We start from the raw sequence: 23,928 nt of genomic DNA, 5'->3' as shown, positions 1-23,928 counted from the left end.
TGGGTAAAGTGAGAAATACGACCGCCTACCGGAGAGGCATGGGAGGGAACCTGTAGCGGGTGGTCATTGCTTATTTTTTCTTATTTTCTTTTTTTTGTTTTATTGTGTTTTAGCCATATAATATCAAACAAACAAAACGATGACTTTTAAACACATCTACACCATGAACACAAGAAAGAAAATGTTCTCATAAATTCCACAAGAACTCTTAACTAGTCATGACAAACTCTAAAAATCAAAAAGCATAATTCATACTATGGTAACATATTAATACACGAGCCATACGCATCTATATACTCAAAACAATCTCTTAGTAAAATCAGTCGAATTATTCTCAAAGAAAGAGAAAAAGTCAAAGAAAAAAAAAGAGGAAAGAAAAAAGGCAAAATACTATAAATAAAAACACTGCAGACCAAAAATGCAAAGCTCTCATAAGGAAACATACTAACTCTCAATGAAACAGACATTAAGAGCACTGCAGGCATTTAGTCTGATCGAAAGAGAGGAACAGCCCCACTCCCCCATTAAGAACTATTCAGGACACAGGTGAGATTCATCCATTTGATTCACTTCTTACTAAAGTGGATTTCTCCACTTCCACCCCAAATTAATATAGTTCAGAAGATTACCCACTTCCGCTGTCAGGATGGTTTCATTTCCTTGACGCCAGTCTGTCCCAAAATGTATGCGAGTTCAGCCAACGTAAATCATGAACGTATCTCTGAAATCTTGCCACTCTCAAATTCCAGGTCCCAGGGCATTTCGACAGTAGATGTTGAAGTGTCTGCCTTTCTTTTTCATCACATCTATCACAAATGTCAATAGGATACTCCTCTTTATCTCTGATAGACAAGATTTCTAGAGTTGGAAGCAGATATAATCTAAATCTCAGAAATTCTGATCTTAAAACTGGGTCTGTCGATTTGCTCAAATAAGGAGGAAGTAAGGACCTACATTTATCCGTCCGTGTGAATGGTGAAATCTTGGCCAACCTAATTTTGTCTATCATCCGTATCCAATCCATTTGTTTCATGCGTTCTTTTACTTTACAGGGATTTTGGATAAGGAGTTCTATTGTACAATCTGAGTTAGCCAGAATTTCACAACACTTTGATCTAAGATTATTAAGAAACATATTATTGTCTCTTTGCATTAGTAAAGCCACATCCTGATAAAGGCAGCCCTTCAGATTAATCTAAACATAGAGATCCATTTCCACTCCATCCAGGCCGTTAGAGAGGTCAAACCCAGTTCATATCTAAGAGATACTATAGGGACACAATTAGGCAGACTGAGTGTTTTTTTCCAGAGCTTGGCCTCAATTTTGTCCCAATTTATACCTATAGATAATGGATTCGACTCCAAACCAAATAGAATACTGGGGACCGCTTTTCCTATGTAGAACATGACCAACGGCCAGATGGAGAATTTGCAAAATTTGGAGCAGATCCTTTTAATTTGAGATCCCAAGTTAATGGCGTTCATATCAGTGATTGAGAGAAAATGGCTTTTTGTAGGAAAATCTTTAATTACAGCACCCAAATAGGTCACCTCAGTGACTACTTCAATTGGTCGTTTCTCCAGTTCCCAAATATAAGGCTGTATAGCCTTATTTGGATGTTTAAAGATTAACACCTGGGACTTCTTTGGGTTAATTTTCAAATCATTTTTTTGGGCGTAGTCCGCCAATGCGATAATAAACGTTGCAACCCAACTGGTGAGTGATCTAATATCACAACGTCATCTGCATATGCCAGTTTAATTTGGTGTTTCCAATATTTGAAATGATTAAGCCTATTTCTTGCAGCCATTGACATGAAAAGAATAAAAAGAAAAGGTGCTATCAAGCACCCTTGATGCACTCCTCTTTCTATCTTAATAGGACCTGATAACGTTCCTGATCTCAATATCCTGACTCGCATTATCGAGTTCTCATGGAGTTCCATCAGGATAGACCCCCCAGGAGTTCCATTTTTTCCATAAAAATGTCTATTAATAGTGCCGAATGCCTGCGATAGGTCTATCCATGCTCCAAAGAGGGCGGAGCCGCCCATCACAAAGGAAGGCGTGCTAATGCAGCTTAAAACTAACCCATTTAAAGAGGTTGATGAACCCCTCCTGAAGCCTGTTTGCTGTTTTGGTATAATGCCTTTTACTTTAGCCCAAACCTCCATCTCATTTAGTATCAGACCCACAAAAATGTTGCTGTCTGCATCTAAAAGCGAGATGGGGCGATAATTTTACGCTGCAAGTCGATCCCCCCTTTTATGAATCGGGATTACAATGGACAATCTAGAAGACTCTGATATTTTCTTTGTCAGAGTAAAAAAACGTCCAGGTTCTTTTTTAAAATTGTATTACTGAGACCATTGGGTCCTGCCGCCCTCGGGGAGGATCATTTATTTATCAGCTTTTCAATATCTTCACAGGACAGAGCTAGGGACCACTTAGAGATCAGTTCTATTTTACCTCAGAGTAATGATCAATCCAAATCTGTTCCTGTAAAATGGCTTCCTGCCTATGATCAGATGGATTGTTCAGAGACCCACCAATTGCCCAGAAATTTCTGGAGTTTCTCAAACACAACACTCTTAACATTCTCCCCCCATCTTGCTGGAGTAACGTGTGCCTGTGAGAGCGGATCCAGTTTCTGTACTTATTGTTTAGGCCTCTAAGCTCATCTTTATGATCTTTTGTATCATTTGCCACTTTAATTTTCACTTTGTTGCCGTTTATGCCTCTTGTTTTCTTTAATTTGTGCATCAAAGGTGGACCGGATGTTTCCGAATAGAACCTTTAGGGGGATTCAAATCCCATAAAAAAGAGGAAATTCTCCTGCTCACAACGTGCTGAAAGTTGCTGATCAGATAGTTGCTTGACTAACTCGTTCAGTTTATTTGTAAGGGTTTGACCCCACTCTATCGAACTTCTTTAATTGATTGCCAGCAAGATTAAGAGATAATTCCTGGGTATAGAGGGGCATCATATGGTCAGAATCAGAACCCAGTAGAACTTCCAGCATGGTATGAAAGTCTCAATTACCCTCACATATATTACATTTAAGACAACTATCAAAAATCTTTCAGCTAACAAAAAAAGAATCAATTGCTGAGAAAGAGACACCTCTTTGCCAAGTGGGTGCACTGGGGATGTCCCCCCGGACATTTCCATTGAGCATCCATAGGTCCCACTCCCTCATGAAATGTAACCAGACTAGAGGAGGCCCCAAGCACGACCCACACTCAAATCGTTCATTTTGAAGAACCAGGAACTTTCACGCCAAAATATGTGATGTATAATGAGCAAATAAACCAGCAGAGAGCCATAGTGGGGCTCTGTCCAGTACCTATCAAAAGAACAGCACCTGTTGAAGTACCAACGCCTAAGAAAACCTGAACAGTAAGGTATCTATTGAGAAAGACATATCGAATAAAAAAACAAAATGAAGAATGTCAGAGCACAGTCACTGAAGAAGGTAAAAAGATACTGAAGGAAGATGAATGGTGACATCACAAGAACCCGAACAGACTCAAATATAGAAGATAGGACGACCTGCGAGTAACAAAAAGAGACGAAACACCATGGATAAGGGACATCATGAAATTAAAGTGAAATAACAATGTCAAATGTAAGAAGCTTATGCCATGTGCGTGATGAAGCTATGCAGCCAGTTTAACACATGTACATATGCTTGGAACCGCAAGAAAGCTAAGAAAATCGTGTGGCTTGCTATGCTTGGTAGTAAGATAGATTGCGGCAAGCGCCACCTATTACATATCTACCTCAAAAAGGAGCAGGTTATATAAGTATACTTCCACTATGCTCAAAGGTTACTAAAGGTCTCAGGAGAAGAGCCCCTCGGCACGTAAATGGAAAACTAAAGACAGAGAGAAACTCAGACGCATGCAAATCGTGCCAAGAAGCCAAGGTCAAATCGGCTGAAATAGACTAACAGTAGATACAATTAATGAAGGAAAGAACAGAATATCCTGTTCAGAGAGGTCAAGATAATCTGCAGAAGGCAGGCGGTGGGCAAAGCTAAATCAAATACACAAATTGCATGGAGAATGAGACTATTTCACAGTGTCTGAAACACGTGACCAGCCAACCGATAAGAGATGAAGCTTTCACACCTACGCGTGGCCTTGTGCCATGCACAGATATTTGAACTTTCCCAGACAGAGATGCAGTCTCAAGGACAACCACCAAGAAATAATTGACACAAGACCACTGAGGTGATCATTGATTGTAGCAATAATTGGAGGAAGGCTGGGGGAGCAGACAAGCACCCTGCACCTGGCTGGCTATTCTGCACGCTGCTAAGCTAGTGGAAAAGTATGAGTGGGGTTGGTGCAAATCCAATCATAGTGGAACAAGTAATCTAGGGTCCTATAGTTAGTAGAAGCAATGAGACGTCGTACTTTTAGTGACGTCCACAGTAGCCATTTTGAAGGAAGGGCTTAGATCCCCCTCCTGGCACCGTTTATCCAATCCCCTCACTCCGTTACCATATACAGAAATAGCACCTATATTAAAGTTACCTTCCTATAACCAATAGAATTGCATGCAACATTTTAAGCGTTACATGTCAGTGATGATGAGTTTTTAGTATAAATGATGTGTTTTTTTATGAGGTTCGTTGAAGTTGTTGAAGCGAGAAGGAAGATCGAGCAATAGCTGATGTTCATGAACTCCCCGTTTTTTTGTACTTGTCATTAAACAGACTCCCTTTGCCAAACCATTGAGTTGTCATTATTGATTTGATGCTAGAGTATTAATCTGCATCCGCATCCATCTCACGGCTGCTGCCTCATCTTAAAGTGCTATTGGGCAACCCCTAGCTTTATGGGCCAGTTGGGGTCCTAGTGCACACTTGGTAGCAGAGATAGGATGGTTTATCGATTAGATAAGACACCCATTGACCGTCGACATAAAGTAACTCTAGGTCCTCGGCAATATCACAAGTCCTTTTGCCATCCGGCTAAGTAGACCGAGAAGCTCCCCGCAGATAGTGGCTAGATTAAATTGAAAAAACCTGCAGGGTAAGGTCTGAAGGAACCTGTGTTTCACCCACAAACCCCTTACCACTTCTACAAGCAGCCGATCAAGCGAAAGCAGGAGAGGCGGTGACGAAGGTGGTGATCCTGAGGATCCAGCGAGGAAAACATGCGAACGGTGAGTGAAAAACACTGAACGCTTTGGCAAAAAGTTGAATGCTTTAGAACAAGTAAGGGAAGGTAACGGTGGGAGGCGGAACAAAAATAAAGTTAGAGATAGAGTAGAATGTATATAATAACCTCGAGATCAACAAATCCAAAACAAAAATAATGATCTTGCAAAAACCAGGGAGCAAAAAGAAAGATCGTTTTCGATGGCACCTAAGCGAGACAAAAATCGAAGTGGTCGACTCATTTAAATACCTAGGAGTCCAACTCGATACCACAAAGAATTCCCGGAACATGCAAGCTACCCTTTGGGCCAAGGCAAAGAACCTAGCCGCCCAATTAAGAGCAGTTAATCGAAAATATGGCAAATTTTCACTTCAGCCAGCAATCAGTTTCTACAAGGCAAAAATCATCCCTTCTCTGATGTACGGCATGGACGCCACACCCTCAATTCCCTCACATCTCTGGTTAAGACTTGAAGGTTTAATTTGGAGAGCAGTTCTAGGACTACCTAATTCTACATCGGTAGCGCCGATCAGACGAGAATTCGGCCTCACATCCCTGAAAGCAGTGGTGGACCACAGTACTCTACAGCTATACAGGAAAGTCATCCATCCAGATAGCCTGAAAATTTATCACATGATAGCTGAAGAAATTGGAAAAGGCAAAAACCGCTTTATGAATAAGTGGGCCATGGAACAAAAACAAAAACTCCACTTAATTGCCTGTACGGAAGAGGAACTGAAGAACAACCCAACCAGGATCAAAACCAAACTGGATTGCTGGGACTGGATCACCACCGTTGATAAAGCGACTTCTAACAAACTTCTAGTCCACCTGCCAATGAATACAAATAAGCTGAAAGAACCAATGGCTTACTGTAAAAGATACCCCAGTAAATCTCTTATGAGAACCTTTTTGAAAGCCCGTTTGAACGTGTTACCGACGCAAGAAATTCTAGCTATTAGAACGGGATCAAAAGTAAAAACCTGCAGACTTTGCCAAAACTCTGAACAGACTGAATCGATAAGGCATCTACTGATGTGCTGCCCTGCCCTGCACCAACCCAGAATCGCCTATTTCAGTTCTCTGACAGCCACCTCTTTTGCGGGTAATGAAGACATCTGGTGGAACCGCATTATCAACGGCGAAAAGACTCGATGGCACACGGCAGCCGCTAAACTTCTGGAATTTGCAATTGAAAAGATAAAAATTAGCACGGCCGTTTATTCCTCACCTATAGAAACTTGAGACTGTGGTTCATTCTACTGTCAAACTATCCGCAATGCAATTGGGATTCGCTTCGAGTGGAACCAGTTCTTGTAAAAATCTGATTTCTGATTATATACAAGTAATAATAAAAAAAAAAATATATATATATTTATATATGAGGGGAAGGAAATAGTGACTCAAGGGTAACCTAGCAATACATAGAGGATACCGGGAGGATACCAGGAGGATACCTGAGCAGAGAGAGGATACACCCAAATACCTATGCTTTAATATAGCGGTTAGAAGAAGCCTGCATTCTAAGACCTGAATAAAATAGGACAAAATAGGAGACCAAAGCTGTTAAAGATGCTTTGAAAGGGATGGGCTTACACTCCATGTCGGGGTAAATCATAGGGGCAGAGATCTGTGTAGCCGGCTGCAGTCTGTCACGTCTGTTTTATGTTATTTTTTCTTTTTCTCTCTGATGTTCAAGGACATTTTTGGAGAAATTAGCACGAAAATTACGCAATTATTTAGCCAAGACACTGAATACTATGAATCGATGATTATTGTTTCAAAAAGAAAAAAACATGTTGTGGAAAAAACAGGGATTGGAGCTTGCGACGATTGGTGCTCGCTCATATTGTTGATTTTGTTTAAGTAATGTAAAACGTAACCAAGTGTTGTGTGAGGAGAACAGAAACAAATTTAAGTATGGAAGATATTACACCGTTAATACACTTGTGCAAGCAGTTGCCAAAACATGCACCTAAGCTGAAAAAGTACAGTGCAGAATGGGTTAAGGGAACTGCCAACAAAATGTTTATGCCATGGCCCCAAGGTGGATTGCAGTCTAAGACGGTCCTGCAACACATGACGACATATTTGCATGCCACGTACACTGGCAAAAAGTTAGACAAACGCCTAGCGAGTTTAGAACTTTGGAAGATGTACCAAGAGGATAAGGAGGACGAGCTGCCCTTAGATTGGATGCTTAAAATATGCATGGAGGGGGGTGAGACGCCTTCCGCACCACCCGCCCCGTCTGAAACAAAAAGTGAAGTCAGTGAAGACGAAGGATTATACCCGCTAAGGGAACTTAAAGCAGCCACGGGATATAGCAACCCGGCATATGCGTCACCTACGCAAAGTAGTGACGAAGCCCCAGACAAAGACAGAGGCAGAGATATCACCTCCAAAGTCCTGAGGGATAAGGAGAGGCACGAGAAAGAGAAAGGAGACCAGGCACAAACAAGTACATCTCTAAACACCGAGAGAGACGGCAAAAGATGGAAAGGAGATGAGGATAGAACTGATGAGATAGCATTCACACAGAACGAATGGATGGGAGGTCCGATTCTGTTGAAACTCAGTGGTAAAGGCATTGAGGACGTGAGACAAAAGGGAGAGCCAGACGATTTTCAAAGAAATGAGAAGGAAAAAGGATTGAGAGACGAAAGGATCAGGAAAAAAGATGGGCAGATATCGAAGATTGCGTGCCCTCTGTCTTCGTTTACCTTCTATGTCGTCATTGAATTCTCTGCGCTTCCTCTCTGACCCCATCTTCCTCCCGCTTCTGTGCATCTCTACGTTCATTGCCCTTTGTATTTCCTCATCCCTTCGTCTTTTTATTCTCTTCTCCCTTATCTTTTGTTCTTCTTCTATTCTCCGTTGTTCCTGCCTGTTCTGATCATTAGCTGCTCTCTGCTTATGATCATTTTTCCATTCTTGCACCTCGCGATACAACTGCTCTCGGCTGAAGGCATTACATATTTCCTTTATTTGAAGTCCAGCTTTAGTTGGAGGCAGCTGAGAAGCTTTTGATCTGTCCTTTAGTGGATCAAGTACAGTGTTCATGTCGCCTCCCCAGATTATGGTTGCCGGGTCCTGTTTGGACAGCTGGGTGAGTACCCATCCAAAATTGTCAGGGCCGTCTGTATTCGGGGCGTAGGAGTTGACGAAGGTCAACTTCTGACCCGCTACGATACCGCTCACTAGGATTGCTCTCCCCTCTGCGTCTTTCGCCATGCGTATCAAGCGGAAGCTCATCCTTCTGTGTATGAGTAGCGCGACTCCTCTGGAGTATGTTGAATAAGAGGAGTAGTATCTGTGACAGCCCCAGCTCTTAGCCCATTGGTGCTCCGACCCTGGTAGAAGGTGGGTCTCTTGAATCATAGCCACGTCGATTTCGTGACGCCTGAGGTATTGGAGTATTTTCCTAGTTTTGGCTGGGATATTTGCGCCTCTAATGTTCCATGTTAGAACGTTGAATGGTTCGGATGGGGTATTCTAATTGACCATTTTCTGTTTACTGTAGCTGGCCGTGCGGAGGCACTGGGAAGAGACTTGTTGGCCTTGTTGCTGATGGCTTTGAGACTTGCTTGATTGGACGACTTTGGTATCTGCCTAGGCGACGGAGAGCGAGAGGAGGGGTGGGAACTGGAGGCGCTGTGCTTTTCTGATGAACCTTGAGGGCCCCGTCCGAAGTCGAACCCCCCCAAGCCTGTGGTGTATCTCTCTTCCAGGTGGGCAACCCCCAACTGGCCCACAGAGAGAACCCACTCAAACCCTTTAAAACAATCAGCGTAACAGGTGGAGACCATGTCGCTGTAGAACTGTACCCCGAGGAACTCAGCCACGCGACCTACTGGTAGCTGAGTGTACCCTGGGGAGTAAACTGGTGCTGTGCTAGGGGCGCCTGGGGCCGTCCAAGCTTCCCTGCCCCGCGTTGAACTCACTGTGTGTTGAGCCTGTTTCCGATGTGTCCTCTTGCGATTTTTCATCTCGCCCCTAGTCGCTCCGGATTATGGCGGAATCCTGATGTTTCTGTCTCTTTGGGGCCTAGGCCGGTTAGGATTCGGGTCAGGGCAGCCTATCTGGTCGAGAAACATGCGTGCATCCTCGGGTGATTGGAAAAAATGGACCCTTTCTCCGTGCTGTACTCTGAGCCGTGCAGGGAAGAGCATCGAGTATGGTAATTGATTCGCTCGGAGCCTTTGTTTGATGGCAGTAAATGATTTCCTCTGCGTTTGTACCGTGGGAGAGAAGTCCGGGTAGACGTGAATTTTGTCCCCGTCATGCAGCAGTTCTCCTTTCTCCCTTGCCATGCGGAGGATGGTGTCCCTGTCTTTGTAGTTGAGCAGCCTCGCAATGATTGGCCTAGGTGGTGCGCCGGGGACCGGGCGGGTCGACGGGATCCTGTGGGCCCTCTCTACTATGAACATTGGTGACAGTGATTCTCTACTGAAGAGTGATGCACAGAGTGATTCCACAAACTCCTCCATTCTGCCTTGCGGCTGCTGTTCTCTCACCCCGATGATTCTTATGTTATTCCTTCTTGAACGGCCTTCGAGGTCTTCGCATTTAGCTATTGTTGCCTTCATTTGGGCCTCGAGTTGCGAAACTTTGGTTGAGAGGGATGATGTGCCATCATCTAGATTTGACACTCTTTGCTCGACCTCGTTTAGACGTTCCGTGTGGGTGTCAATGCGGTGTTGAAGGAGGTCTACCTTGGAGGCGAGGCCGTCCATTTTGTTGTTGAGATTCCCGATGCCGGCCTTCAGGTCTAAAAGGAGTTCCTTTATTTCAAATGCATTACCGTCTGACTCCGTCGGGGGCGAACCCGCTGGGGGCGGGAGTCTGGTCTTCCCGCTGAGCGGGGGCTTTTGGGGTCGCACCACCTTCGAAAGTTAACTTCCTCTGGGACTTGTCGTATTTCCCCATTTCGGTGCACTTTGTGCTGGAGCCGCTGTATATTGTGATGTGTTGCCTGGGGAGGGTATTAGATGTCCGGCTGCACAGTTCTGGACGGGTTATTGTTCGATAGTAGAATGGGACGCCGGTTATTGGGTTGCGTTCTTCTCGCCCTGGGGGGCTGAGATGGTTCGATTTAGGCGAGGGGTTGGCGATTTGCTGTGGTGGCCGGGGTAGTTGCTGTCGGGCTCCCCCGGGGATAGTGCCAACTCCGCAGTGGGGAGGCAGCAAGCGCTGTACTCAGACTTGAATGGCGCTGTAGCCTCAGGAGGTGGATGAAGTGGCAAGTGGCCCTGCGCTGGCTGCTCTCCCGGCAGGCAATATGTCAATTATCAGGTGCAGGGTCAGAATCGCCACAAGTGCGTCGGGCGGCCCATCACATCCGAAGCACCATACCGAAGCAGGGGGGGAGCGGAGGGGCCGACTCCTCCATGTGCTGTTGGAGCAAGTGGGCGGGGGGTGGGTCGGGCCGGGGCTAACTTCAGTGCGGCGCGCGAACCCCCCCGTACCTGGTGTCGCTGCTGATCTTCCGGCATCGCTCTCCCGGTACTGGTGACTCGTCGCGGGGCACCGCGGGGCGTCGGGCGGGCACCGATGATGGCCGCGCGCCGGGACGGCGGAAGCTGGGCCCGCGCCGCGGGGCCCTCGTAGCTCGCTCCCGCCCCGGATCCGGCCCTCCCGCAGGGCACGGCTCAGGCCGAGCGGAGGGGGTCCCTCGGCGCGCGGCGTTGGTCAATGCGGTCCGCTGGCTGGATGTGGGCTACGGCGCCGCGCCCTTTACTCCGGCAGGCTAGCTGTGCTGGCCCCAGACCTAAGGCCTCAGTCCGGCGTGGAGTGGCAGATTTACGTCCGGAAAACACTGGCAGGCAGCTGGACAGACCGGGAAGTCAGGGGGCGAGGAATTGGTGCTGAGCAGTGCAGAAACAGCAGGATTATGAAGGATTGATGCGGGGTACTTGCGGGAGCTCAGGCCAAGGCGGCCATCTTGGATGGCCCTCTAGGGCCCTCTATGCTACTATTCTTTCGTTTAATTGAAGACTGTCGAGATCTTGTTGGGAGACGCACTGACGTCTTGACATTTCTTCGAGATCCAGCAAAAACAGAACGCTTGAGTATAATCCTGAACTGAATCATAATTCAGGTTGCTCTTCACACCCATGGAGATCACAGAAGCTGCTCACAGTGAGCACTGAGCAGTTCCAGAATTCAGCCAGGGCAAGACCAATGTCCCTGTCACCAGAAGATAGCAGATTGGCGAGCAATGTGTTTTTTCCTGCCTAATTGAGGGCTTTCCAGAACTTGTGGGGAGGCCCGCCGGTGTTGATGTCCTCACCTTCATCAGAGACCCAGCTAATTCTACACAGAGTATGCTCTTGCACGGTATTGTGATGCAGGTTGAACTGTAATCATCATCAGAATTTCGGAAGGAGACTAAGACTTTCCGCCGAGGGACAGATCGGGAAATTGTTGCCAGAGACTTCACTCTTGTTTATATCATCAAGGACACACCATGTCTTCCGGCGTGAAACAGATAAGAGGAATAGACTGGGAGCTTGTGTATTTTTAACTCGTACAGTGAAAAAGGACTTGCTGAACTTATTGTGTTAATTGACATTTTTTCGAATATAGACAAGGGAACTATATCCAAAAACGATAGACAATCCATTATCCAGGCAAAGGAGGACAATTGTTCCAGTACCTGCAACCGACAAGCAGAGACATCAGAATCCATCGACATTGTTACGTAGAATATTTTAATGTTAGTCTTTTTTCCTTAGATGATAGAGATGGGAAACCAGAGCAGCAGCATCGTCGTCCCTCAGGAGGGGAGACATACTTATTGTTTCAGAACGAAGTGCTGCCGCCTCACCTACAGGGGCATAATGTATTTATGCATTGTATTCATCGTTGTTTTATTATCACTGACGATTCGAACTGCATTCTTCATAGGTGTACAAAGTGTTCGATTCCAGTGCACCCACCTAATGATGTACGCATGACACCCACAAAAGCACCCAGATTCTATATAGTGATCCCAGTTCCTAGAAGGTCTGACAAAGGAGTGAGTGAACTTGAAATGGATGTGATTAGTAATGACACACATGCAGTGACAAGCAAGTTGAAAAGCCGGAGACAGGTTCGGCAGAGTAAGAATGAAAGAAGGTTACTGACAACCACACGCATGTAAACAATGAGTGCACACACACCAGGTCTAGTGTCAATAACTGCAGAACCACAATCTAAAGAATGGGAGAAGGTCGGACAATCAACGATGAGAAGTTCCACTATAAGTGAAGTGAAAAGACAAATGGAGAAAGCTGAACTGCTAAAGAGACAAAAGGAGTTGAAGAAGACGCCAACTGAGCCAGCATTGATGAGCACCCCTGATACAGCTCTGAAAGAGGCAAGTGCAAGCCCAGAGAAAATCTCACAAGCACAGATGATAGCAGAATCAATATGGACATTCATAGCCAGAGCCAGGAAAATACAAGAGGACAAGGAAAGAATTGACAGACTTTCCTCTACTCGACTGGCATAGATGAAGATGCCTGCCCCCTGGATTGGGATACCTGAGAATCCTCCAGCAAGAAGAAGCCAAACGGATGTGTTCAAGGACGTAGTTATAGCAAACTACATGAGAATCAAGAGATGCATACAAGGAGATGACAGTGAACTAAATGACTACTTGGACAGCACAGCACACTTGGGAAATAACATATGGTACCAGCATATGAAAGAAGTTGGAAGACGGAATTCAGAGGAGGAATGCTTTGTTTATGCATCCCTACCTTACAGCATGGGGAAGTCAAAGATCTTTGTAGCTGTAGAAATTGATATCCAGACAGCACACTGTCTATCACACGTAGCAATGTGCAAGACCAGAGGCCAGTTCATGGGAAGTGATGCCTCACTGAAATGGGCAACCGAAGCGACTGAACCAAATGAAGACGATTATGTCCAGGACATAACGACAAGGGCCGATGGAAAGACAAAGCACATTGTGATCAGATACGAGAAGTCTGGAGTTAAAAGAAGAGATCAGAAGAGAGGCAAATCAAAAACTAAACGTCCAAGGAAAAACTCCAGAAGAAGCCAGAAAATGGAAGAACAGAGGTCAAATGCAAATTTGGGGAACATTGCTTTCACCAGACGGATGGGAGAAAGGAGTGGTGATCGCCAGAGCATGGATGGTCTTCGGTCACTACAAGCCCACCATCAACAGTGTGAAATGGATGCAAGCCATTATGGCCAAAATTTGCTAAATTACTGACATGGGTCGAAGACAGGGGAGGACCCTTGCAGATAGTGCCACTGCAAAGCCCAACATTCTGTTTCAGGAATAATGGCACAAGGAAAATGGGGGAGAATCAAAACTGTGGACGAGTTTTTGAGGCCCCAGAAATGGTACATGGTACCGCAGTGATCATGGATCATTATTGGGCATGTGGATCCAAAGCATATATCAGACTGCCGAGAAACTGGGGAGGTATATGCACAATAGTGAATGTCCATGTTCCAGCATTAGTGATTCCAAAAGTGATCTGAATATTGACAGTTTCCTGAAAGCAGATGCTCACCTGAGGAAAAGGAGATCTGTGGAACTGATGAACCGAATGAAGCGAGAGAATTACTTTTCTGCCAAATCCATAGAAGCTTTTGATGCTATCCCATATGAACATAGACTGTTCAGTCAGACTTCTTCTGTGTTCACGACAATTTTCATGCCAAGAATTCAGGTTGGAGCAAATACTAAATGGTTGCAGATAACCAGATGGTAGTTACTGCAAACCATCAACACGACCATAAAAGGATTCAACGTAATTAAAGAAGAGTTAAGGGCAATCCGACTAATGACTCTCCAGAACAGATATGTCCTTGACATGATCACAGCTATGGATGGAGGTGTTTGTGCAAAAATTGGAGAATCATGTTGCACATTTATACCTTCTCACGATGAAGAAAATGGAACATTGACAGAGGCCATAGGTATGCTGACAAAACTACAGAATCAAATGATTGATGAAACCGACATAGTGGACGATGACAGTTGGTTTGGAGTACTATTCTCATGGGTTCTGCAATGGATGGCAGATGCATTCAAATTCCTAGGAGCTCTGCTAGTGATGATACTGCTCGGATTCTGAGTTACCAAGATAATAATCTCTCAGTGCCATAAGACTGCGAAAAAGGCCATAGGGACGAAGATCATGATAGACGTTGAACCAGGATGGAAGCCCAAAGACCTGACTGATGAAGAAATAAGAAACTTTGTGAAAGCTAGCATTCATGCGCCAGAAGGAACAAAGTTTCGGTACCCAAGGAACCACAGAAACTATGCGGGAAGATGAATCTATTGCAGCCCAAATGGACAATGTCAACTAATGACATGGAACAAAGACGAATATGTGAGAACAGCAGGAAGCTTGATGGGAGTGCACCCTGAAGATTAAGCAAAAGTGGATCCAGAAGACAAAGTGAAAGTGAATACAGAAGATGCAGAAAAAAAGAAGAAGTGAAAGCGGTCGATAAATCGCCCAGATGGGGGAGTGTAGAGCATGACTCGCACTCAAATCGTTCATTTGAAATACCAGGAACTTTCACGCCGAAATATATGACGTATGATGAGCAAATAACCAGCAGAGAGCCGCAGTGGGGCTCTGTCCTGTACCTATCAAAAGAACAGCACCTGTTGAAGTACCAATGCCTAAGAAAACCTGGACAGTAAAGTATCCATTGAGAAAGCCAAATCGACAAATAAAACAAAATAAAGAATGTCAGAGCACAGTCACTGAAGAAGCTAAAAAGATACTGAAGGAAGACGAATTGTGACGTCACAAGAACCCAAACTGACTCACATAGAAGATATGACGACCTGCGAGTGACGAAAAGAGACGAAACACCATGGGATAAGGGACATCATGAACCTAAAGTGCAATAACGATGTCAAATGTACGAAGCTTATGCCATGTGCATGATGAACATATGCAGCCAGTTTTACACGTGTACATATGCTTGGAACCGCAAGAAAGCTAAGAAAATTGTGCGGCTTGCTATGCTTAGTAGCAAGATACAGGAGAGGAGCCCCCTCAGCACGTAAATCGAACACTAAAGACAGAGAGAAACTCAAACGCATGCAAATCATGCCAAGAAGCCACGGTCGCATCGGCTGAAATAGACTAACAGTAGTTACAATTAATGAAGCAAAGAACAGAATATCCTGTTCAGAGAGGTCAAGATAAGCTGCAGAAGGCAGGTGGTGGGCAAAGCTAAATCAAATACACAAATTGCATGGAGAATGAGACTATTTCACAGTGGCTGAATCACGTGACCAGCCAAGAGAGAAGAGATGAAGCTTTCACACCTATGTGTGGCCTTGTGCCATGCACAGATATCTGAACTTTTCCAGACAGGGATGCAGTCGCGAGGCCAACCACCAAGAAATAATTGACACATGACCACTGAGGTGACGATTGATTGTAGCAATAATTGGAGGAAGGCTGGGGGAGCAGATGAGCATCTTGCACCTGGCCGGCTATTCTGCACGCTGCTAAGCTAGTGGAAAAGTATTAGTGGGGTTGGTGCCAATCCAATCATAGTGGACCAAGTAATCTAGGGTCCTATAGTTAGTAGAACCAATGAGACGACGTGCTTTTAGTGACGTCCTCAGTAGCCATTTTGAAGGAAGGGCTTAGATGCCCCACCTGGCACTGTTTATCCAATCCCCTCACTCCGTTACCATATACAGATATAGCACCTATATTAAAGTTACCTTCCTATACCCAATAGAATTGCATGCAACATTTTAAGCATTACACATCAGTGATGATGAGTTTTTAGTATAAATGATGTGTTTTTTATGAGGTTTGTTGGAGTTGTTGAAGCGAGAAGGAAGATCGAGCAATAGCTGATGTTCATGAACTCCCCGTTTTTGTACTTGTCATTAAACAGATTCCCTTTGCCAATGATTGAGTTGTCATTATTGATTTGATGCTAGAGTATTAATCTGCATCCCCATTCATCTCAGGGGTGCTGCTGCCTCATCTTAAAGTGCTACTGGGCAACCCCCAGCTTTATGGGCCGGTTGGGGTCCTAGTGCACAAGACATTTCCATTTCTTGTTTTAAATTTGTTTTTTCCCAAACTCAGATCTATTGTTGTGATACACTGAGAATTAAGATTCATCCGAAGGAAAAAGTGATGAGTATTCAACTAAACATTCGGATACATTTTGCAAAAACTCATTCAAGGGAAGGGTCTGGGGGGTCCAATATAGATTGACTACTATCCAGCTCAAAGCAGACTTGGGTCCCTTTCCCTCCACTCTTACCACCAGAATACCCTGTTTTACATTTGAGATCAATTTGGAGGTGCAGAAAACAACATTTTTACAAGCAATTAACAGTCCACCAATGGGTCTACCCCCTCCCGAACTAAGAGCCAGCTGCTGATACATTGAGAAACCATCAACACCCAGTACAGAAGTTAACCATGTTTACTGAAAAAAAATCAAACCAAACTTTGGAAATATATTACTTAGTTTAGAGTCTTGTTAAAAAGAAGTGTACCCCCAAGAGTTCCAGGAAAGTAAGTTAATCTGAGGGCCTACTAAAGCTTCTGTTGAGGGATACCTATTTTAAGAAAAACGTGCGAAATGATCTCTGGGGCCATTTCCCACATTTAAAGAGACAGAGACATCTCTAACTTTATTCTGCAGTACTTGATTTAAATCCTGACAAAGTTTTCGATGATTGTGTTTCCTCTATCAATGGGAACAGTTTGGAAACCAGCAGACCCCTCAGGTCCCAGGCCTCGGTTGCCCCCAACATTGATTCTTGACCCAATCTTGATTTAAGTGCCACTTCAGCTCTATTTACATTGGGAGTATAGGGAAAGCTCACTCATTCAATATCAAAGGAAGAGAAGTATTTTAGATACAGAATCAACTTAATTTCCGATAGGATTGCTGAGCGGCTAATTTTCCATTCTTATTAGGAACTTTCCTTGATAGGTAGATTTTCAACTCTAGGGCTTGTGCCAGGGAAATAAGATTTTGTTGCTGCTGATCATGCACTTTTATTAGCGGATATGAGTTCAGAGCGGGGCCATCAACCCGAGACCTCCTATCCGGAGCCCCGAGAGTTTCTTGAGGTACAGACAGATTTTCATAGATCTTCAAAGACTGCTGTACTTCTCCGCCTGGCAGATTAATTACGCCAGCAATCGTTTCTTCATTTTCTAAGCTTGCCGAATCAAGCTCACCCATAGTTTGGAGATCTTATTTGCGACTGGCTTTCAAGAAAATCGGCACGAGTTTCTGAGAAGGAATCCTCGTTGGGTGGTCATTGCTTATGAGGGGTGGAGCCCCCTCTTGAGGAGGAGGATCTGCCACTACTTCTGGACCTTCTGTGGCCCCTTTGAAAGTTCTGTTGGGAGGAGTGCCCCTGTGAAGAACTCCAGGACAAACTCTGCCCACCCTGGTTGTAATGGGAGTCCTGTCCTCTAAGCCGGCATGTATTGAACCTCCTCTCTGCACAAAGGGTTTGTTTGCAAGTTGTCCCAGGGATTTGAGGGTATCATATTCCTCCTTCGCACTCTTCAGTGCATCTTCGACCGCTTTGCCGAAAAATGTGTTGGGCTCGGTGGGCATATTTAAAAGGTTAGCCTGGGTCTCCAATTTGGAGCCCGATTGACAAAGCCATGCATGGCGTTTGATGAGGGTACCTTCTGCCACACTTCGCCCTGCATTGTCTGCTGCGTCTAAGTTATTTCTACGAATACAGCTTGTTCCAGTTGTGTTTTTAGGGCTTCTGGGGCCAAGTCTATTTGTTGTGCGTTCTCGTCCCACTTGTGGCAATTATAGCTGGACAATAGCGTAGTGTTATTAGTTATCCTTACTTGATAGGCAACCGTGGAAGCTGCTTTCCTGCCCAGGGTGTAGATCTTCTTACTCTACTTGTCAGGAGGGGCTTCGGCAGAGGCTAAAGGTGTTCCTGCTCTCTTCCTTGTGGCGGTGACTACCAGAGAGTCAGGCTTTAGCTGCCCCCTAATGTACAATGGGTCAGATGGGGCTGGTCTAAACATTATTTCAATGCATGGGTTTACTGCCCTTGTCAGATTGGGGGTAAGTAGAGATGGTGGAATACGCCTCTAGACAGATTGAAGCAGTGGGATGAACTGTGCTGCAGATCTCTTATCCCCAAGGATGTCCTATCAACTATAGCTTCCTGGGTATCTATCTTAAAGTGTTCTGTACTCTTTAAGAGCAGGTCAGTTGACTGCAGCTGGTTGTCCACCAGGGAATCAGCTACTGGTTGGTCTGGGGATTGGATGATGTATACCTCATCGTCATCATAGTATTGATCTATGTCTGCTTGGTCTTCTGGGCCTGTAAATGAGCCAGGGTCTTGGGAGCCTTGAGTGTCATAATAATATGTGTCCTGAGCCACGTCTTGGTATGACAAGGTATTCGTTTGTGTTGTGTCCAGGCTGGCTCTGTTGGCGTCGGGCTACTTGCTAGCTGCTTCACTTTGAGTTGGCCCCTGAAGGTTGGGATGTTGGTCTGGGAGTTGATCAAAGAAATGAACAAAACTAGACATTGTCCTCATGACCCTATCAAATTGTTCCAGGGTCCATTGGGAGGTGCTTGGCAACAGTGGGGGAACAGGTGTAGGCATAGTCTCTGGAGCAGGGGGCTGTTTGTGATGCATTACCCCTGAAAGGGTACCCTTAGAGGTAGAATAATCCCTACTCTTTGAACCTTGTGATATTGAGGCTTGGGGCGTCAAGGATTTTGAGTTTTTCGATGTCTTTGCCTTGAGCAGGGTGTCAGAGACATGTTTTTTAATTAAATCACTCATTTTGGAGGTTTTTGCAGGGGCCGTCACGGATCTTGACGCATGGTCGCCGGAACCTGAGGATTTACCAGATTTGGTTGCAGTGTCGGAAACAGACTTTGGCGTCTGTTTCGGGTGCCTATCAAGTGGGGATCGCGCACAGGGATCGTTCGGACCTTCCCTTCGACACAGTATGTGGCTTATCGGTCGACGGGGTGGCCGACTGTCGGCCATGGGGGATGTGCTTGGTGTGGCGTCTAATGGAGGTGCTTGAGCCGCCAGGTGTCGTCTCAGTAGCAGAACCGCTAACCTGCCTGTTGGAGTCGGGGTCTGGCACGCAGGAAGCCATCGGATCCCGATCGCCCTCTGCATCACTCAGGACGCCGACGCTGCCATCGCTTGAGGCTCCCTCGACGTCAATGGCGGCCTCCGCCTGCATGGCGTGGTGGCTCCAGCGTTTAGTTTTTCGGTCCTTTAAAGTTTTTGGACTAAACAGTTTGCAGGACTTGCACTGTTTTTCGGCATGGTCCCTAGAGAGGCAAGGGTTACACAGTCGGTGTGAATCCTTCCAGGGAAACTTCCTTTTACAGGAAGGACAGAATTTAAAAGGAGTATTTTCCATAGTGTGTAAAGATGGCAGCCTGGCTGAATACAAGGAAGTATAGCGGAATATGCACTCTCCCTACCGTACAGGGCTGAGGCTCTTTGGGACATAGGTAGGCCGCAGACAAAGTTTGCCGAGACGGGAGTCGTTGTTGTCGAGAAGTGGTCTTGTCGTCAAAAGCCATCGCCGGAGATGTTACGGTGTACGGTCCTAAAGAAAATCTAACTTTAAACTCCTTATAAGTAATGGCGTCAGTCAGAAGAAGGAACTATGTGATATGCGTCGGACTACAATGCCGGAAAAAAATATCTGAGGGACCTAGACACGTGTAGGACCATGGGTACAGTGGACGTCACTAGGGAGATATATTTTTTTTAAAAGAATTTTTTATTTTGAAAATAAACAATACAAACCAAACTTGCAGCATTAAGTACAATAGAACCGTAAACATCAATTAACACCCGTTACTGCTCCCCAGTCCCCTCCCCCCGCTCAAGAGCTTATCAGCCTTTCAGTTCTGTATCCGCTACGTGTGGCTGGGCGTCGCTTCCTTCCAAAGCTGCAGGGTCCACTGCCGTGCCAAACAGTCCTGTAATTAACATCCTCCAAGCTGTCAGGTTACCTACATCTTCCTCCCCGCAATTGGTACATGCATCCTGCCATACCACCGTTTCAGCCTCCGCCCATTTTTGTAAGTCCCGCCAACATACCTCTATCCGTGGCTTGTGGCATTGCTTCCAGCTCATGGCTATCCTTCTTTTAGCTAGCACATACGCCAGGTCCCTCAGTTTCCCAAGGTGTTTAGTGTTCCGTGGTCTGGGAAACCCTCCCAGCAGGCAGGCCCAGGCCATATCTATGTGTAGCGGGACCCCTTTTTCTGCCAGTTTCCGTGCCACTTCCCCCCCAAAAAGCTTCAATCACTGGGCAGGACCAGAACATGTGTGTCATGTCTGCGTCTTCCTCATCGCATTTCGGACATGCTTGTCTTCCTGCATTCGCAAACTTGGATATTCTTTTCGGGGTCATGTAGGCTCTATGCATAATGTATAGCTGTATTTGCTGCAATCTAGCATTCCTGGACACTTTCTTATGGTATCCCATGGCCCGTTCCCACATCCCATCGGTCAACTGCGCCCCCACCTCCACTTCCCAGTCCAACCTCAAGTCCATCAAGTCCTTCCCCACCCGGGTCATCACCACCTCGTATAGTCTAGAGATCTCGTGCCCTCCCTCCCATATGTCATATATCGTTCCAATTAGAGCGTCTGGTTCTTCCGCCAGCACAGTCTCCGGCCAGGTTTTACGGATGGTCTGCACCAGCCTAAGATACATAACCTATTGGCCCCCATGCAACCCTGTCTCTTCTCCCAGGTCTTCGAATTCTTTAATAGCCCCTTCTTGCCATATATCTCCCAATATGGCCAGCCCAACCGATTCCCAATAAGTCCTGATTATCATCCTAAACTGGCTGTCCCCCTTAGTTAAGGCAACTAGCGGCACCTGTGGGGAACACGGGTACGGGCTCTCCATTAATTGGCATGCTCTGTGCCACATCTTCCACCCAAGCAACAACATACTCGGGCGTTCATTCAGTTCAAGTCTAGGAACCCAGATGATCTCTTTTAGGTAAAACGGGGCGCAGTCCTGCCCAACCAGCCTAAATTCAGGAGTTTCATCATCAGAAAGCCATTTAGTTACATATTGCAATTGGCTGGCTACATAATAGGCCTCAAAGTTCGGCAGCTTGATGCCCCCTTTATCATGGAAGTTCTGTAGGTTCAATAGCGCCACTCTATTGCGGGTGCCGTGCCAAAGGAAGTCCCTACACATGCTGTTAAGTTTGGCAAATAACTTCTTGGGTATCAGGTATGGTATATTACTGAAAAAGTGCAACAGCCTAGGCAGGACCACCATCTTGAGCATCGCCCCTCGCCCCATCATCGCCAGTGGCAGCTTCTCCCAAAACTTCATGTTCGTGCAGATTTTCTTCACAGCCACCTCGGTATTGTGCAAGTGTTCCCCCTCCACAGTGTGATATACATCTATTCCGAGGTAGCGGAAAGATTCAGTTGCCCAAGGCACGGACAACACTGGCAGTCGTTCCAGAGGGACTCCTGTGTAGCTCCCTAATGGAAACATGCTCGATTTTCGGGGGTTTACCGCTATGCCGGACAGTTCCGCATACTTTTCCATGACCTCTAGAATGTACTGGAGATTTTCCTCCGGATATTTTAAATACAGTAACAAATCGTCAGCATATAAGGATATTAGGTGTTTCTCCCCTACCACTTCAATGCCAACCAGGTCATATTGTTGTCTGAGGTACACTGCTAAAGGCTCCAGGGCTAGAATGTATAACATCGGGGACCAGGGGCACCCTTGTCTGGTGCCTCTACTGAGTTGCCACCTCTTAGATATCACCGATCCCGTGCGCACTCTGGCCAGTGGTTCGCTGTACAACAATTCCGCCCACCTAACGTAACCCGGCCCCATCCCGTATTCTTCCAGGGCCGCCAGCAACTATGGCCACCTCACCGAACCAAAAGCCTTAAGTGCGTCTAGAGACACCACCACCATTTCTTCATCGCTTCTGTTCCCCTCTTCAATCACCCGGTGGAGTCGCCTGTGGTTGTGAGTTATATTTCTATTGGGGACATAGCCTGTCTGATCTGGGTGTATCAATTTACTGATGACCCTTCGTAGCCTATTAGCTAAGACCGCTGTCAGGATCTTGCTGTCCTGGTTCAACATTGACAGCGGCCTATACGAGCAGCAACAATGCCCCGGTCTGTTGGGCTTGGGGAGAGGTACGATTAGTGCTTCTCTAAGCGTATCCGGTAGCCGACCCTTCTCAAAAGACTCATTAAACATCTCTAGCATAGGGGGGAGTACCTCTGCCCTATATACTTTATAAAACTCGCTCGGGAATCCGTCCGTGCCCGGGGTCTTGCAGGTGGGCAGCTGTTTCACCACCTCCTCTAGTTCATCCAGGGTAATAGGTGTGTCTAGTTCCTCCCTTTCTTCATCACTAATCCTAGGTAGTTCCAGGTCTTTCAATGTTTCTCTGATCTCTTCCTGGTTTTCCCCTCCCCTGTCCTCATATAGTATTCTGTAATAGTCAAAAAATGCCTCATTGACCTGGGTGTCAACCTCCTCCCCGTTCTCTCTAGTTATTATCCTAATCGGGGGTCTAGGGGTTTCGCTCTTATATAACCACGCCAGCAAGCGGCCAGTTTTGTCCGCACCCGCATGTTGCCTCTCGACATATTTTCTATAGTTAAGGTTGCAGAGCCTTTCCCAAAGCTCTGTACCCCTTTGCTGCAGCTCAAGTACTAGTTCTGCGTCCCCTCCTGCCCTGTTGCTTTCGCGCTCCAGTTGCTTCTCCGCCTTCTCTAGTTCTGTCAGGACCCCACCTTGCAGGCCCTTTGACTTGGAAATGGCAGTACCCCGCAACACAACCTTGAAAGCCTCCCAGATTGTGCTCGCTGAGTCCACACTGCCCGTGTTCACCTCAAAGTACTGCAAGATCGCATCTCTTATGTCCTCCCTGAAGACTGAGTCTCTAAGCGCCTCCGCACGGAGGTACCACGTAGGTATCCGCGCCCTAGGGCGACAGTACTGCCAGGTCAGCACCAGGGGAGAGTGGTCCCACAGGACCCTTGCTCTATATTCTATTTGGGTGGTCTCTATCACCACATCTGGCGTGGCAAAAAAATAATCCAATCTCGTATGTAAGTGCTGCGGAGCAGAGTAGTGAGAGTACTGCGTGGCATTAGGGTGTTTCAGTCTCCAGACATCCGCCAACCCAAAGTCCTCTAGTAACGCCTGTAATACCCTGGCCGCCGGGGTGGGCCGATTAATCTTCTCATCAGACCTGTCTGCCTTTGGGTCGAGCACGCAGTTAAAGTCCCCTCCCCAAATAATCGCTACCCCCACACACGCGCCCAGGTGGGTAAATAGGGTTCTGAAGTACGTGGCAGTGTTTTGGTTGGGGGCATATGTATTGATAATACACACCTCTTTGTTCTCTACCAAGGCCCTCAGCATGACCAGTCTGCCCTCCGTGTCCACCACCTCCTGTATGAGTCTGAGCGGAACATGCGGTGCCACCCAGATCAGCACTCCTCTAGCATAGGCAGAGTACGGAGAGCCCACTACCGTGCCCCTCCACTTTTTCCCCACCAGTTCCAGCTTCTGTTGGGTCAGGTGTGTCTCCTGCAGCAGCGCAATGTCAATCTTCTGTCTTTTAAGGTACATCATGACCTTGTTCCTTTTTAAATAGCTGTTAAGTCCCCTGACATTCCAGGTGACGATCTTAAGGTCTCCCATTGCACATGCGTATCTTCCTGCTTCCCATGTAG

The sequence above is a fragment of the Ambystoma mexicanum genome, chromosome 1q, assembly GCF_040938575.1.
Source record: "Ambystoma mexicanum isolate Mex_15411 chromosome 1q, UKY_AmexF1_1, whole genome shotgun sequence".
NCBI lineage: Eukaryota > Metazoa > Chordata > Amphibia > Caudata > Ambystomatidae > Ambystoma > Ambystoma mexicanum.
Note: the sequence above shows the minus strand (reverse complement) of the source record.